General features: G+C 44.5%; 1 long non-coding RNA gene across 1 annotated transcript; it reads left to right on the top strand.

Moving 5' to 3' along the window:
* LOC122465160 lies at window positions 1-15508 on the top strand. The gene is made up of 4 exons (XR_006289778.1): window positions 1-63; window positions 5730-6029; window positions 14813-14893; window positions 15473-15508. It is a non-coding gene; the product is annotated as an uncharacterized LOC122465160 (long non-coding RNA).
* The last annotated feature ends 772 nt before the right edge of the window (window positions 15509-16280 follow it).

The following is a 16280-nucleotide window of genomic DNA, read 5'->3' as shown; positions in this document are numbered from 1 at the left end:
AGGGCCACGCCCCCTGCTGTCCCGGGCCACTCACAACGCGGAGTGAGGACACGTTGGGGGGAGGTCACTTGGAGGCAGGGCGCCCGCTGCGTGACGCTTCCGCCGGTGGCCGGGCGGGGGTAGAGCTGGTGGGGTCTCGGGGCCGCGCTCAGGGTTTTCACTCCTCGTATAATTTATAAAAATCCGCTTGAAAAACTCATTGCGTCACCCAAACTGTCACCCACACCCCTCTTACCACCGTCACCGCCCGAACACCCCCGTCACCCACGCCCCTCTCTTGCCCTCGTCACTGCCCGAACACCCCCGTCACCCACACCCCTTTTACCCCCGTCACCGCCCGAACACCCCCGTCACCCACACCCCTCTCTTGCCCTCGTCACCGCCCCAACACCCCCGTCACCCACACCCCTCTTGCCCCCGTCACCGCCCGAACACCCCTTCACCATATCCCTCTTACACCCGTCACCGCCCAAACACCCCTTGTCACTCATACCCCTCTAACACCCAACCCCCCATCCGCATGTGAACAGCTCCAAGTCACCCGCATCCCTCTTACACCCAACCTCCCATCAGCACGTGAACCCCTCCCCATCACCCACACCCTTCTTACTTCCAACACCACCCAAATGCCTCCTCATCACCTACACCTCTCTTACCCCCAATCCCCATCACGGCCTGAACCCCTCCGTGTCACCCACACCTCTGTTACACCAATCTCCTTTCACTGTCTGAACCCCTTTTCATCACCCACACTCCTCTTGCCCCCAACCCTGTCTGAATCCCTCCTCATCACCCACACCCTTCTTACCCCCGTCACCACCCAAACCCCTCCCCGTCACCCACACCTCTCACCCTGAACCCTCTATCACCACCCAAACCCCTCCCTGTCACCTCCACCCGTCACCCCCACCCCTGTCACCACCCGAACTCTTCCTTGTCACCCACATCCTTTTTACCCCCAAATCCCCCCATATAGCCCAGATCCCTCTTATCCCCAGTCCTCGTCACCCACACCCCTCTTCCCCTAAATCCCACTGCACCGCCTGAAATCCTCTGATCCAAAATCCCCTCTTGGCTGCAATCCCTCATTGGCCAATATCCCCCATCATCTAAACCTTGATATCTGAAATCTCCCATCATCCAAATTACTTGTATCTGAAAACCCTAGACATCTGAAAATAGGGGTGGTCCCCTCTTTCTCCAGTGGTATCAGTCACCCTAAAAATCCTTTGATCGCCCAAATAAATTGCATGCCTCCCCCACCCAATTTGTTCTCTTTAGATACATGGGTCTCTACTATACTACAAAAGCTATTTCAGAGTTTTTTAGGGTCAAACTCATGTTTTTAAAATTAAAACATTTTGGATCTAAACTTTGGAACAAATAGAAATAATTTGTCCTGATTGGGGTTGTGAGGGCAGCATGGTCCCCTGGCAGCAGTTAAAGTGCTAGGGCCCAGATCCTCTGAGATATTTAGGTGCCTACATACTTTGGAGGCTTTAGAACTAGGAGTCAGGCAATCTGGGTTCAATTCCTAGCTTTGATTTCTCATGTGACCTTCAGGAAGCGACTTAAACTAGCTGTATCTCAGATCCCTATCTGTAAAGTGAGGATAATAATAATTTCCTAGCTCATTGTGGGATGGGGGGGGAGTTGACAATTAATTAATTAATATTTGTAAAGAACTTTGAAATCCTCCAATGGAAAGAAGAGTAGAAAGACAAATGAAAAATTATTAAAATCATTTTGCATTTATTTAGCTATAATGCTGGAACTTGCTGACACAAATCAGCAGTTACATCATCAGTACAAGAGCTTCTTATTTCTGCAAAGTAGTCAAGGAGAAAATGTGGTGAGAACAGCATTTTAAATAAAGGAATCAAAGTTGGTAACATTGTCGAGTGAAAGGTACATCAATTCATCTGGCACAAACATGGCTCATATCAGTGTTATAAAACCACATATTACTTTTAAACTAAACTACCAAAGAGTTCTAACTAGGGTGGAGACATTGATATAATTGTATTAATCTTCCAAATAACTATCGAAACCCGAAAGAACTACAAATAACCTACTGTATATTTGTGTGGGAAAGACAGCTCTCAGAATTAAGTAAGTGCAGAGATTTGGCTGAAGACCAGTGTTTCAGTGAGTTATGTACTGCTCAGAAAGGATGTACAGTTTAGGTGTGAAGTGTCAGTTATTTTCAAAGATGATGTAATTTGTTTTAAAATGGTAAATTTAGCAGTAGTTGAATTACTGAATTTAAAATAATGAAATTGAGTTTAGTTTCCCAAGGGATAAGAACATGAATGGCCATACTGGGTCAGACCAAAGGTCCATCTAACCCAGTATCCTGTCTTCCGACAGTGGCCAATGCCAGGTGCTCCAGAGAGAATAAACAGAACAGGTAATCATCAAGTGATCCATCCAGGTGCCCATTCCCAGCTTCTGGCAAACAGAGGCTAGGGACACCATCTCTGCCCATCCTGGCTAATAGCCATTGATGGACCTATCCTCCATGAATTTATCTTGTTCTTTTTTGAATCCTGTTATAGTCTTTGCCTTCACAACATCCTCTGGCAAAGAGTTCCACAGACTGACTGTGCATTGTGTGAAAAAATACTTCCTTTTGTTTGTTTTAAACCTGTTGCCTATTAATTTCATTTGGTGACCCCTAGTTCTTGTGTTATGAGGAGTAAATAATACTTCCTTATTTACTTTCTCCACACCAGTCATGATTTTATAGACCTCTATCATATCCCCTCTTAGTTGTCTCTTTTCCAAGCTGAAAAGTCCCAATCTTATTAATCTCTCTTCATATGGAAGCTGTTCCATACCTCTAATAATTTTTGTTGCGCTTTTCTAAACCTTTTCCAATTCCAATATAACTTTTGAGATGGGGTGACCACATCTGCATGCAGTATTCAAGATGTGGGCATATCATGGATTTATATAGCGGCAATATGGTATTTTCTGTCTTATTATCTATCCCTTTCTTAATGATTCCCAACATTCTGTTAGCTTTTTTGACTGCTGTTGCACATTGAGTGGATGTTTTCAGAGAACTATCCACAAGGACTCCAAGATCTCTTTCTTGAGTGGTAACAGCTAATGTAAACAACATCATTTTATATGTATAGTTGGGATTGTGTTTTCCAATGTGCATTACTTTGCATTTATCAACATTGAATTTAATCTGCCATTTTGTTGCCCAGTCACCCAGTTTTGAGAGATCCTTTTGTTGCTCTTCACAGTCTGCTTGGGACTTAACTATCTTGAGTAGTTTTGTATCATCTGCAAATTTTGCCACCTCACTGTTTTTCCAGATCACTTATGAATATGTTGAATAGGACTGGTCCCAGTACAAACCTCTGGGGGACACCACTATTTATACCTCTCTTCACTCTGAAAACTGACCATTTATTCCTACCATTTGTTTCCTATCTTTTAACTAGTTACCAATCCATGAGAGGACCTTCCCTGTTATCCCATGACAGCTTACTTTGCTTAAGAGCCTTTGGTGAGGGACCTTGTCAAAGGCTTTCTGAAAATCTAAATACACTATATCCACTGGATCCCCCTTGTCCACATGCTTGTTGACCCCCTCAAAGAATTCTAGTAGATTGGTGAGGCATGATTTCCCTTTACAAAAACCATGTTGACTCTTCCCCAACAAATTATGTTCAGCTATGTGTCTGACAATTTTGTCTTTTATTATAGTTTCAACCAGTTTGCCTGGTACTGAAGTAATTATCAGGGTCACCTCTGGAGCCCTTTTTAAAAATCAGCATCACATTAGCTATCCTCCAGTCATTTGATACAGAAGCTGATTTAAATACTAGGTTATAAACTACAGTTAGTAGTTCTGCAATTTCACATTTGAATTCCTTCAGAACTCTTGGGTGAATACCATCTGGTCCTGGTAACTTATTACTGTTTAGTTTATCAATTTGTTCCAAAACCTCCTCTAATGACACCTCAGTCTGAGACAGTTTCTCAGATTTGTCACCTATAAAGAATGGCTCAGGTTTGGGAATCTCCCTCACATCCTCAGCCGTGAAGACCGATGCAAAGAATTCATTTAGTTTCTTCGCAATGACCTTATCGTCCTTGAGTGCTCCTTTAGCATCTCGATCATCCAGTGACCCCACTGGTTGTTTAGCAAGCTTCCTGCTTCTGATGTTGTTAAAATTGCTTTAGGTATTACTTTTTGACTCTTTGGCTAGCTGTTCTTCAGATTCTTTTTTGGCTTTCCTAATTATATTTTTACACTTCATTTGCCAGAGATTATGCTCCTGTCTATTTTCCTCACTAGGATTTAGCTTCCACTTTTTAATGCAGGGGTGGCCAACCTGTGGCTCCGGAGCCACATGCGGCCCTTCAGAAGTTAATACGCGGCTCCTTGTATAGACCGACTCCGGGGCTGGAGCTACAGGTGCCAACTTTCCAATGTGCCGGGGAGTGCTCACTGTTCAACCCCGGGCTCTGCCACAGGCTCTTCCCCCACTCCACCCCTTCCTGCCCCCTCCCCTGAGCCTGCAGTGCCCTCGCTCCTCCCCCATCCCTCCCAGAGCCTCCTGCACACCACGAAACAGCTGATTGGGAAGTGTGGGGAGGGAGGGGGAAGCACTGATCAGCGGGGCTGCTGGTGGGTGGGAGGCGCTGGGAGCAGGGTCGGGGAGCTGATGCGGGGCTGCTGACATATTACTGTGGCTCTTTGGCAATGTACATTAGTAAATTCTGGCTCCTTCTCCGGCTCAGGTTGGCCACCCTTGTTTTAAAGGATGCCTTTTTGCCTTTCACTGCTTCTTTTACTTTGTTGTTTAGCCACGGTGGTGCTTTTTTGGTTCTCTTACTATGTTTTTTAATTTGGGGTATACATTTAAGTTGAGCTTCTATTATGATGTCTTTAAAAAGTTTCCATGCAGCTTGCAGGAATTTCATACTTTGCACTGTACCTTTTAATTTCTGTTTAACTAACTTCCTTATTTTTGTGTAGTCCTCCTGTCTGAAATTAAATGCTACAGTATTGGGCTGCTGTGATGTTTTCCCCACCACAGGGATGTTAAATTTAATTATATTATGGTCACTATTACCAAGCGGTTCAGCTATATTCACCTCTTGGATCAGTTCCTGTGCTCCACTTAGGACTAAATCAAGAATTGCCTCTCCTCTTTTGGGTTCCAGGGTTCTAGCTGCTCCAAGAAGCAGTCATTTAAGGTGTCAAGAAACTTTATCTCTGCATCCCATCCTGAGGTGATGTACCCAGTCAATATGGGGATAGTTGAAATCCCCCATTATTATTGAGTTTTTAATTTTAATAGCCTCTCTAATCTCCCTGAGAATTTCACAGTCACTATCACCATCCTGGTCAGGTGGTCGGTAATATATCCCTACTGCTATATTCTTATTATTGGAGCATGGAATTACTATCCATAGAGATTCTATGGTACAGTTTGGTTCATTTAAGATTTTTATTTCATTTGATTCTACGTTTTCTTTCACATATAGTGCCACTCCCCCATCAGCATGACCTGTTCTGTCCTTGTGATATATTTTGTACCCTGGCATTACTGTGTCCCATTTATTATCCTCATTCCCCCACATTTCTGTGATGCCTATTATATCAATATCCTCATTTAATTTGAGACACTCTAGTTCTCCCATCTTATAATAAGGGATATGAATTGTATTGTGAGATGCATTTCCTGTGTGTTTCCCAACAGGATGTACTGTCTGCAAAATGGCTGATCCTCAGAGCACGTCATCCTGCCAGGCACAGATGAAGAGTGTTGCACATAAATTAAACATCTATGCAACACAAGGCATGCATGGCAATCCAGTCCACATGAATGAGAGCATTGATCACCAGGTTACTCCTGCTGAGTAGCAGAAATGAGGCCTAGGAGGACAGCCTATACAGTGCCTCAGTATAGACAAAGATGATGCTTAAGTCTATGTCTACTCTCATTCTCTCCGGACACCCTACCCCCTTTTACCCGGCACGCTTGCAAATATGGGAGTGGGTGAGTGAGGGGCTTGAGATTTACTATAGTTTGCTGTGGAGGAGAAGGCTTAGTGATGTATTTATGCCCTGGCATAGCCTCTGCTCACAATTCTGCTGGAGCACTATAAACTTGCACTTCTGCTGTGCATTGTGCAGGGACTTGCAGATCAACGGGAGAGAGATGGGGACACCAGCCTCATTCACTGCATATGGAGAGACTGAAACAATGACAGATCTTTGTAATAATGTTTTAGAAAATACAGATTGAGGGGTAATCCATGTTGGGAGTGGGGCAAAGAAGGTTTTTAGCCAGGTAGCCATCTTTGCATTCTCAAAATCCTAGGCTGCTCTGAGAGATGATGCGGCTTCTGGCATAAATTAGGGCATCCTCCAGAGAGCTGCTTATGGGCTGTTCCAGATGTAGGGAACAGAATCTCCCATAGTGTTCCATTCTACAGCATCACCCATTCCCATCCCTGGCTCTGCCCATGGTACAGAGAGGAGGTCAGTGTAGTACAGCAGCCTACAGGGGCTAGAGAGGGGGCACTATTTTATAATCATTGGAATAAATCTGGATAGAATCAGAATATGGCATAGATCCTATGCTGTTTATAGCTATCAGAGCTTTTCCTTTACCACACATGGTAGGGACCTGCACTTTTGAAGAAGAAGGACCTAAAAGTCCTAAGGAGCCCTGGTATGCAGCATAGCAGCACCTGTGAAGTCCTAGGTGGCCATGGATTTTTACTCTACTATCGAGGCACTAATAGCAGATCCATAGATAACGTTGCCTAAGGCTTTTGCCTTTGACATGTCCTTAAAACCTCTCTGCAGCCAAAATAGTATGCTTGAAATAAAGAAAAGTGGAAAGTTCCGCTGGAGGAGTCTGACTTTTTGAAAGTATTCACCTGTTCTTGGAAAAAGATCCAAATCACTAAAAATCACACTTTTCAGAAACTGTGTTTGGACTGTGTCACCACACTGTGCATCCTTTTTGCACAAAAACCATAGTACTCGCCAACTTCACAATTCTCACAGTAGTCAACATGCCCTTCCTTTGAAGTCCAAACCCCTTTTTTATTAGATCTTGTAGTTCTTTTCAAAATTGGACAATTTTTACTTGACAAGAAAAATGCCAAAATGAAGCCACCAATTCTCCCCTCTGCACAGCTGACTGCTGCGTGAACATAAAACATAAAATGTATAATATAGCTAAAAACATTTTAAAGTCAAATAGTGTCCCATAATTCAAAGCAATGGCAAAGAGACAGGGGTGGACATCCACTGGGCAAAAGTGCCAGACCACCAGGGCAAAGCCTTGGCTATGCATCAGTGGCATGATGATGATTGATGATTTATTTGTATTACCATTGCCCCTAAAAGCCCTGTACAAACACAAAACAAATACCGTTTAACACCTTTAGACTGTAGCTCCAAGACTTACAATCTAAATAAAAGACGAGACAATAAATGGATACAGACAGATGGGGAAGTACAAGGAATCAGTGAAACCATATTGGTGATACGCAGAGGCCATAGCACACCAGCAGCCTAACTGTTGTCAAGTTTTTTCTAGGCCTCATAGCACAGGTGAGTTTTGAGGAGGGGTTTGAAGGTAGATTATGAGTAGCCCTGTGGATGTTTATGGGAAGCGCCTCCAAAGGTGATGATGGCACCATAAAGGCCAGGTGGTATCAAGGGACAGTTACCCATCAAGATGTAGTGGAAGGAGGTAATCTTTACACCCTGGTCCCCCACAGTTAAGGACCTTGAGAACCAACAGGGTTTGAAAACAAACTGCCACTTTGTTGGTAGATTAAAGAATAACACTATGTTTTTATAGCATCTTTTCATTGGAGGCTGAAAAGTGGGTGAGAAACATTAACCCCATTTTAGAGATGGAAAAGCCAAGGCACTGAGGCTTGTCAGGCAAAATGGGTGTGTGTATGTAAGGCCGGAGTAGCTAATTACCCTACACCAACTGTCCAGTGAAAGCGGATGAAGGCTTTGAAGTAGTCATTTGGAGAGAGGAAGTTGGTACCAGGGACAGTCAGTGACTGGGAAAGGGAAGCTGCAGGAAAAACCTTGACCACTGTTCCTTTAATTAAGGGGCCCAGGACCAGGAACCTTGTAGAGTTACGGGAGGGAGGGATAAGGCTCCCCTCTCTCCCAGCCAAGCACAGACAGGTATTGGGGAAAGATTAACAGACTGATTAGAGATAACTGAGCAGGGGCGTCAAAGGGAGGCTCCAAGCCAGTTAGAAGAGGACCTTCTGAAGCCAGTGGCTGCTGGGAAGGAAAAGAAGAGAAAAGAATGGAATCAACACATAGCTCTAGGAAGAAGGGCTGTGCAACCCCTAAGTTTGAGGGGTGAGTTATGGGCCAGGGAGGCCAGACCTTAAAGCCACAGTCCTAGCAAGTAGGACTGTGACACCTTAGATTTGAGGGGTGAGCTATAGGCTCGGGAGGCTAAGACTGAACCTGAAACAAACAGACCCCAGGAGGGATGGCTGTGAAACCACAGGAACCTAAGGAGAAATTCTAAAGGTCAGGGAGGCGTGGACGGGGCAAAAAAAGGCTCAAGAGGGAGGGCTGTGCAATCTCTGACACTAAAAGAGGATCTGAACACTCTGAACAAATTAAACACACCCCTTCTACCACCACCCTCCTTCAAAAGGAGGAATATTCTTTTAAAGATTCCAGGTGTATGTGAATTATTTGGGGACTTGAGGCAGGGTGCCTACAGGGCCATCTTAGCCCATGAGGGAGTGCCCTGAGGTTGCACCAGTCTACTGTGTTTTGTTTTAATCTTATATGCTCAAACAAGTTAGCTTAACCCAAATGAAAAGCCCTCTTAACACTAATTAAGATGGGAGCCTAGGCTACTATGATCAGCTCAAGCATTTCTAAAGGTGTTAAACTGTGTGAGCACTGGACGGGTGGGTGTCTTTTAAAAACTGCATTTTTAAAAGATTTAAAACATAAAATACATCCACATTAAGGCTAGTGGCGAGGAGGGTTCTCAAAGAAGTTAAGTTAACAGAGCTAACTTGACGGAAAAATATCCCTTTTTTACGCCACAGACAAGGCCTTTAGCCTTAGGCTCCCCTCCTGAGATAAAAGGAGCCAACAGGGCTTCAGATCTGCTAGCCTGCACCTTAATAACCATTGTAAAGTATTTGAATAAAGTTAAGCTAACCCAATACAATAGGTGAATTTTCCGAGTGCACAGCGAGAGCTTGCGGTACAGACTGGGAACAGAACACAAGAGTCCTAACTGCAGTACTTTAACCACTAGACCAGTGTTTTTCAAAGCACGGCACCCAGGGACTCTAGCAACTCTGGTCAGCACCGCTGACCGGGACGTTAAAAGTCCCGTCGGCAGTGCTGCTCAGCTAAGGCAGGCTAGTGCCTACCTTTTCTGACACCATGCTGTGCCCTGGAAGCAGCCAGCAGTGGGTCTGGCGTCTAGGCAGGGGGCCCACAGGGCTCTGCATGCTGCCCCCTCCCTGAGCACCGGCTCTGCACTCGAACCGGCCAATGGGACCTGGGGACGGTGCCTGTGGGCGAGAGCCACACAGAGCTGCTTGTGTGCCTCCACCTAGGAGCCGGACCTGCTGCTGGCCGCTTCTGGGGAGCAGCATGGTCTGCGGTGCCGGGACAGGCAGGAAGTCTGCCTCTGCACCCTGGCTGTGCCGCTGGCCAGGAGCTGCCGGAGGTTAGTCTGCGCCCCAACTCCGCGCCCCAGTCCTCAGCTCCACCCCAGAGCCTGTACCCCCAGCCCAGAGCCCTGACACCCTCCCACACCCCAGCCCCATGCCCCAGCCCAGAGCCCCCTCCCACACCCTGAACCCCTCCTTCCCAGCCCCACCCTGCTGCCCTCACTGCAACCCTCTACCCTGAGCCCCTCCCACATGCCAAACCCCTCATCCCCAGCTCCGTTGGGTCATGGGCATCAACAATTTTCTTCAACTGGGTCCCCAGAAAAAAAGTTTGAAAACCACTGCACTAGACCATGCTGCCTCAGTTACAACACTGTATTTATCACAGACATCATACAGAAGTAGTTCCAAGTCCTTTCCCTCCCCAGCTCTGCTATGAATTTAGGCAAACTATTGCAGCATCTATTATTTCTCTGCCAGTTCTAAGGCCTTATCTACTCAAAGATTTTGTGCAGGTGTAACTATTTTGGCGAGGGGTGTGATTTTTTAAAACTGAAATCGTTATACGAGTACAGTCTCTACTGTGGACAATGTTATAGAGGTACCTTATACAGGTATAGCTTATTTCTCTTCCCACATGGGAAGAAGTTTTAGCAATACAAGCACTCTTATATTGGTATAACTGCTTTCATACTAGGGCAACTGTATCACTTTAGCTACACTGGTATAAATAAAGCAGTCCAACTTTTTGTGTAGATAAGACCTAAAAGGTCTCCAACATTCCCAAGCTACTCAAGGGGGAAAGATAATTTTAAATCTTGTGATTTACATTCATCCGCGCTGCCTGGCCCGCGCTGCCCAGGGCTCCAGCAGTAGCAGCAGCAGCAGCTGGAGCCCCAGGCCGTTTTAAATCGTGGCCCCTGGGCAGGTGTTCCTTTTGTGCCACTCCGCCCCCTCCCCCCCGCGGCTGACGGCAATGACATTAAAGCACTGCTACAGCAGCGCTTTAAGCAGGGTCCTTTGACGTGGCAGCGCATTAACGTCGCTGCCCCTTTTGCGCCTCCTCGTTGGTGGCCCTGCTGGTAGGGACCCAGCAGGGCCACCAATGGGGGGGGGGGCAAAAGGGGCAGCGACGTTAAAGCAGTGCTTTACGCAGAGTACTTATAGCGCTGCTGCGGCAGGGCTTTAAAGTCAGCTAGGTACAGGCCGGTACTGGCGGCCACTTTTCCCCAGTACGTCGTACCAGCCCGTACTGCCTTACTTTCACCCCGTGTTTGTTCAAACTTTTAGAGTCTGGAGAACTTCACCCAGATGCTGAAGGGTGTTGAGCATATTCATCTCTGTTTACCTGTCTGTTCTTTGCACTGTTTAGATTATATAACCGGGGTGAGGGAGTGGATCAAGCTGTCAAAATTGGCCAGCTAGTGGCATGGGGACAACAAAAGTGCTGATGCAATTGCTCCCTTCTAATATTTTCTCCCTTTCAGTGTCCCTTTATTAAGAGGCTGTAAGGGGTCCCATTTACTTCCTGCAGCTGGAGAAAATAAGTGGTCTAAGCTCCCGTGTTAATTAACAGGGTGGTCTGAGCCTCCACTATTGAGTATCACAAAATGGATGTGAGCTTTGTATCTGGGGTTTTGTTCCAGATTCTCACAGGGATGGAGCCTGGAGCTATATTAAGTCCAATGCCTTAATCATAAAAAAGTCTCTCCTTTCTCTGAGCCATAGCTGATGCTGCACAGTCTTGGAAAACTTGCCATGGAAATCAATGTAAACAAAGACAAAAGAAGAGCTGGCATGGCAAAGTGAGAGGCTGTGTGATCTTGTGTTTTAGAGCTGATGACTAAGTTTTTATTCCCAAGCCTCCTGGACTCTATTCCCAGCTCTGCTCCTGACTCACTGTATGTCCTTGGGCAAGTCATTTGATATTGCTGTGCCTCATTTACCCATCTGTAAAATGAGGTAACTAAAGCTAACCTGCCTCACACTTCTGTTATAGGGTTTAATTAATTAATCGTCAGTAAAATTCTTTGACACCTGCAGATGAAAAGCATCTCTGAGAACAATGTAATGTTTATAATAATTACATTATTTTATGAAAATCAAAGTATCAACCCACGAATGGTACTGCAAGTAAATTCCTTGTGTTCGGTAACATAAAGGATCGTTGCATCAATCAGAGACGAGCCAAACTGACCATGAGCTGAGCAGAGGACAGATTAGCGTAGCTTGACAGATGGCACCAGGGACTGGGGTTTTTACATTGCTTTGGAAAGGAGCTTAGAAAGAAGGGTGGATATGGGGAGGGCGGAAGAAGGGAGCATTTATTAGAAGGAAGCTGTGCGCTGCAGTGCAGAGGTGCCAACCTTGATAGTTCCTGAGCGCTGCTCGACCACCCTCTGCCCCAGGCCCCGTCCCCACCCCACCCCTGTTCCACCCCGCCCCACTCCACTCCTTCCCCCACGCCCTCACCTCCAGGGCTGTCCTTAGGCATACGCAGCATATGCGGCTGCGCAGGGCACCCGAAAATGTGGGGCACTCCTGGGTCTTAGTATCCACCCTTCTGTTTCTTCCTATCCCTCTTCTGACCCTTCCTGCAGGCTCCCACTACAGCTGGCTGCTGCAGGCTGGTGAGTCTTCCTCCAGAGGGGATCTAGTACTTAAAAGTGAAAAAGCCTTCCAGCCTGCCAGACTATTAGCACAACATTGAATCTATTAAAGAGCCATTCAAGTGGTAATGAAGCCATTTAACAGGCATTTGCCAACCCCCAGATATATACTGTCTGTTTCTGAATTTACTGACAAGAACAGTTGTGCATTATTGTAATATTTACTCAGAACATGTTAGTCTACAGGACCTTAGTTTAAAGCTTGCTTTAAAAATATTTCATAAGTGTGTTGCTGAAGATGATAAAAATCACATCTCTAAAAAAAACCTTGCATAGATTTTTAGATGCACAATCTGAGTATTCATCTTTAGCTCTAAATGCTTGGATCTTCAGACATATAGTTTTTTAAAATAAATCCTTCAAAAGACCACCCTCATCTAAAATACACATTTTAATTTTAATTACTATAGTACAAAAAACTTGCTTCCCAAGTCTTCCTGTCCTTTCTGTCCATCCCTTTCTCCCTTCACCCCCTGTTGAAGAGAGCCCTTAAAGGAACAACACCCCTTTCCTGCTGGATAGCTGGACACACGAGTTTCCCTTTCTTTACTTCTATTTGATGAACTAGTTTTAAGAGAACCCTCTAGCTAAATCAGTACATTAGTAAGATATAAAATCCTTTGTTATGCCTAAAATCTTTGGAAACATATTTTTTAAAGTTGGTGGAATTTCATAAACATGTCTATTGTTATGGAGATCACACAAAGTAAAGCTCATGCTCAAATAAACTGGTTAGTCGCTAAGGTGCCACAAGTACTCCTTTTCTTTTTACAAAGTAAATTAGTGTTCCCTTTTTCTAAAAGCAATGAACATTGTTATGAACACACTAAACCTCTGTGACTGATTAATTTAAAAAAAGTCTTTGTTTCAGTGAGTTAAATATGTAGTAATCTGGAATGATTACTTTATGAAGGCTTAAGAGTACATTTAAAATATAAAATCAGCTTAGAAATACTGATGAAGAAAATGTAAAACAGAGAAGAGCTGCGTCATGTATTCCATAATAGTTAATGTTGTATTCAGCAGGGCAGCTGACTTGCCCTTACCACAAAGTTTTTGCAAATAAATCTCTGACAAACTTCAGAGTATATCAAAAAACCTGTGACTAACATTTTTATTCCCAAATTTAGTGCTTTTAATTAGGGACTTTCTACATGTCCAGTCTTCACCTTCTGGCAGGAAGTGGAAAACATGCTCCATTTTCTTTAGAAAGAAATTGCAGAAGAGTGTTTTTTTCAAATGTCATTTGCTTCATTTGGGTTCAGGGATTTGGCTGGAAGGGGGTGATCAGACAGGGGAAGGGAGACAGTGGGGAGAAGGCAAGGCCTGGGCAGAGTGAGGGCAAGGCCTGGGGCAGAGCAGGGGTGGAGTATGGGCGGGGCAACAGGCAGAAGAGGTAGGCTGGGGAGCTATCCTCCCAAGGTGGCAGCTTCACCCACCACCCATGACAGCAGGTAAGAGTGGGTCGGCTCCCGCACACCCAGTGCGCACTGCAGCCTCCTTATGCAGGGGCCGTATTCACAGAGCTGAATGTGCCGGTGCCGTGCATTCTGTGTGAGGGAGAGGGTACGGGGGTCTCTGAGGGGAACTGTGACTCTTTGCTGCCGTGAAGCGGGCCGGGTGGCTTGGTATCCTTTGCTGCCTCGTCCCCCTCCGCCCCTCCGCCCCGGGCTGCGAACCTGGGCTGCCACTCGGCTTAGGGACACCAGTTTAATAATACTGCATAGGGCCCCATAATTCCTAAGGATGTCCCTGCTCACCTCACCTCTTCTCTCCCTATTCTGGCCCTGCCCCACCTCTTCCTGCCCCGTTCTGTCCCCCCGTTCCTTCCCCTCTCCACCATCACCTCCTAAATACCGCTGAACAGCTGATCGCTGGCAGGCAGGAAGTGGTGGCATCTGGGATACATTTACACTGCAAGTGAAGTCTGGGATATGTTTATACTGCGGAAGGTGTGATCGTAGCTTTAATCTAGCCAGCATGGGCTACAAGAGCTGTAAAGTAGATGTGGTGGCATGGGGTTCAGTATGCATACCCAGGGTGCATGGTGGGCTTGTCCCTTCCTGTCCTACTTTTCTTTGACTGTATGAAACATTTCTTTTCACCCAAAATGTATTTTAGATGAGATGAAAAAGTGAAGTACTAACCACCTTGTGATCATTAAAATCCCATGGCACTTTTTGCAAAAACAGAGGTGTTGGGTAAAATTTTAAAAAATACCTAATTGATTTGGGAGGCTAGATCCCATTTTCAAAAGTGATTTAGGCACGTAGTAGGAGCATAAGTCTCATTTACTTTTAATGATTCATTACCTTCTAATTTGATTAATTAAACTGTATATTTAAAATTTCCCTTTTTGTTTTGTATATGGAATCCTTCAGTCCCCATCTTATACTGTTGTGTAGCATTGCTGGTGCATTATACTGTTGTGTAGCATTGTGTAGCTAAACTGCTGCTATGTTCCACTGCAGAAGAGGCTGCTTCTCAGTGATGTGTGAGGAAATTTCTCTCTCTAGTTTATAAATTGCTTTGGGAGCCTTCTAGATGGACAGGTGCAGTATAAATATATTTTATTATCATTAACAGTGCAGTACTGATCCAGTTAATATGGAAAATATTCCTGGTAGTAATTTAGAATGATGCTATTAATAGATTCCAACGCCAGAAGGGACCATTGTAATAATCTAGTCTCACCTCCTATATAACATGAGCCATAGAACTTCCCCAAAGTAATTCCTAGAACAGGTGTGTTAGAAAAACATCCAATCTTTATTTAAAAATTGCCAGTTATGGAAAATCCATCATGACTCTTGGTAAACTGTTCCAATGAGTAATAATTACTCACCATTAGAAATGTATGACTTATTTCCACTCTGAATTTGTCTAGCTTCAATTTCCAGCCATTGGATTGTGTTATATCTTTCTCTGCTCGACTGAAGGGCCCATTTTTAAATATTTGTTCCTCTTGTAGGTGTTATAGACTATAATCAAGTCACCCATTAGCCTTCTCTTTGTTTAAGCTAAATACATTCAGCTCCTTGAATCTATCATGTTTTCTAATCCTTTTATCATTCTTGTGGCTCTTCTTGACTCTGAACTCTCTCCAATTTATCAACATCCTTCTTTTCCAGAGTCACTGCTTCCCAGGATAGAATTCCCCATCACATAAGTATGGCCTGCATTCTTTGTTCCTAGATGTAAAACACATATTGTTTGTTTGCTCCCAATTTACCAAGCAATCCATATCACTCTGTGAGTGACCTGTCCTCTTCATTATTTACCACTCCGCTGATTTTTGTTATCTGAAAACATTATCAGTGATTTTGTTTTCTTCCAGGTCATTAATAAAAATGTTAAATAGCATAGGGCCAAAACTAGTCCCTTTGGGACCCCAATGGAAACACACCTGTGTGATGATGATTACCCATTTACAATTACATGTTGAGACTTATCAGTTAGCTAGCTTTTAATTAATCCATTTAATGCATGCCATGTTAATTGTATATCATTCTAGTTTTTTAATCAAAATGTTGTGCGATACCATGTGAAATGCCTTACAGTCATTTAAGTATATTACATCACACTATTACCTTTTCCAACCAAACTTTTTAAATGAGATTGCGAAAGATATCAAGTTAGTTTGACAGGATCTGTTTTCCATAAACCGATGTTGATTGGCATTAATTAGATTACCCTCCTTTAGTTCTTTATAAATTGAGTCCTGTATCAGCCACGTCATTATCTTATCTGAGATTGATGTCAGACTGACTGGCCTATAATTGCCTGAGTCACCCCATTTACCCTTTTTAAATATTGGCCCAACATTAGCTGTTCTGGAACTTTCCTGTTGTTTCAAGACATATTGCAAATCAACAATAACAGTCCAGCAAGCTCCTCAACAAGCTTTTTTAAAACTTTGGATGCAAGTTCTCCAGAGTT

The sequence above is a fragment of the Chelonia mydas genome, chromosome 3 (genome assembly GCF_015237465.2).
Source record: "Chelonia mydas isolate rCheMyd1 chromosome 3, rCheMyd1.pri.v2, whole genome shotgun sequence".
NCBI lineage: Eukaryota > Metazoa > Chordata > Testudines > Cheloniidae > Chelonia > Chelonia mydas.
This window is presented reverse-complemented; position numbering and strand designations above follow the sequence as displayed.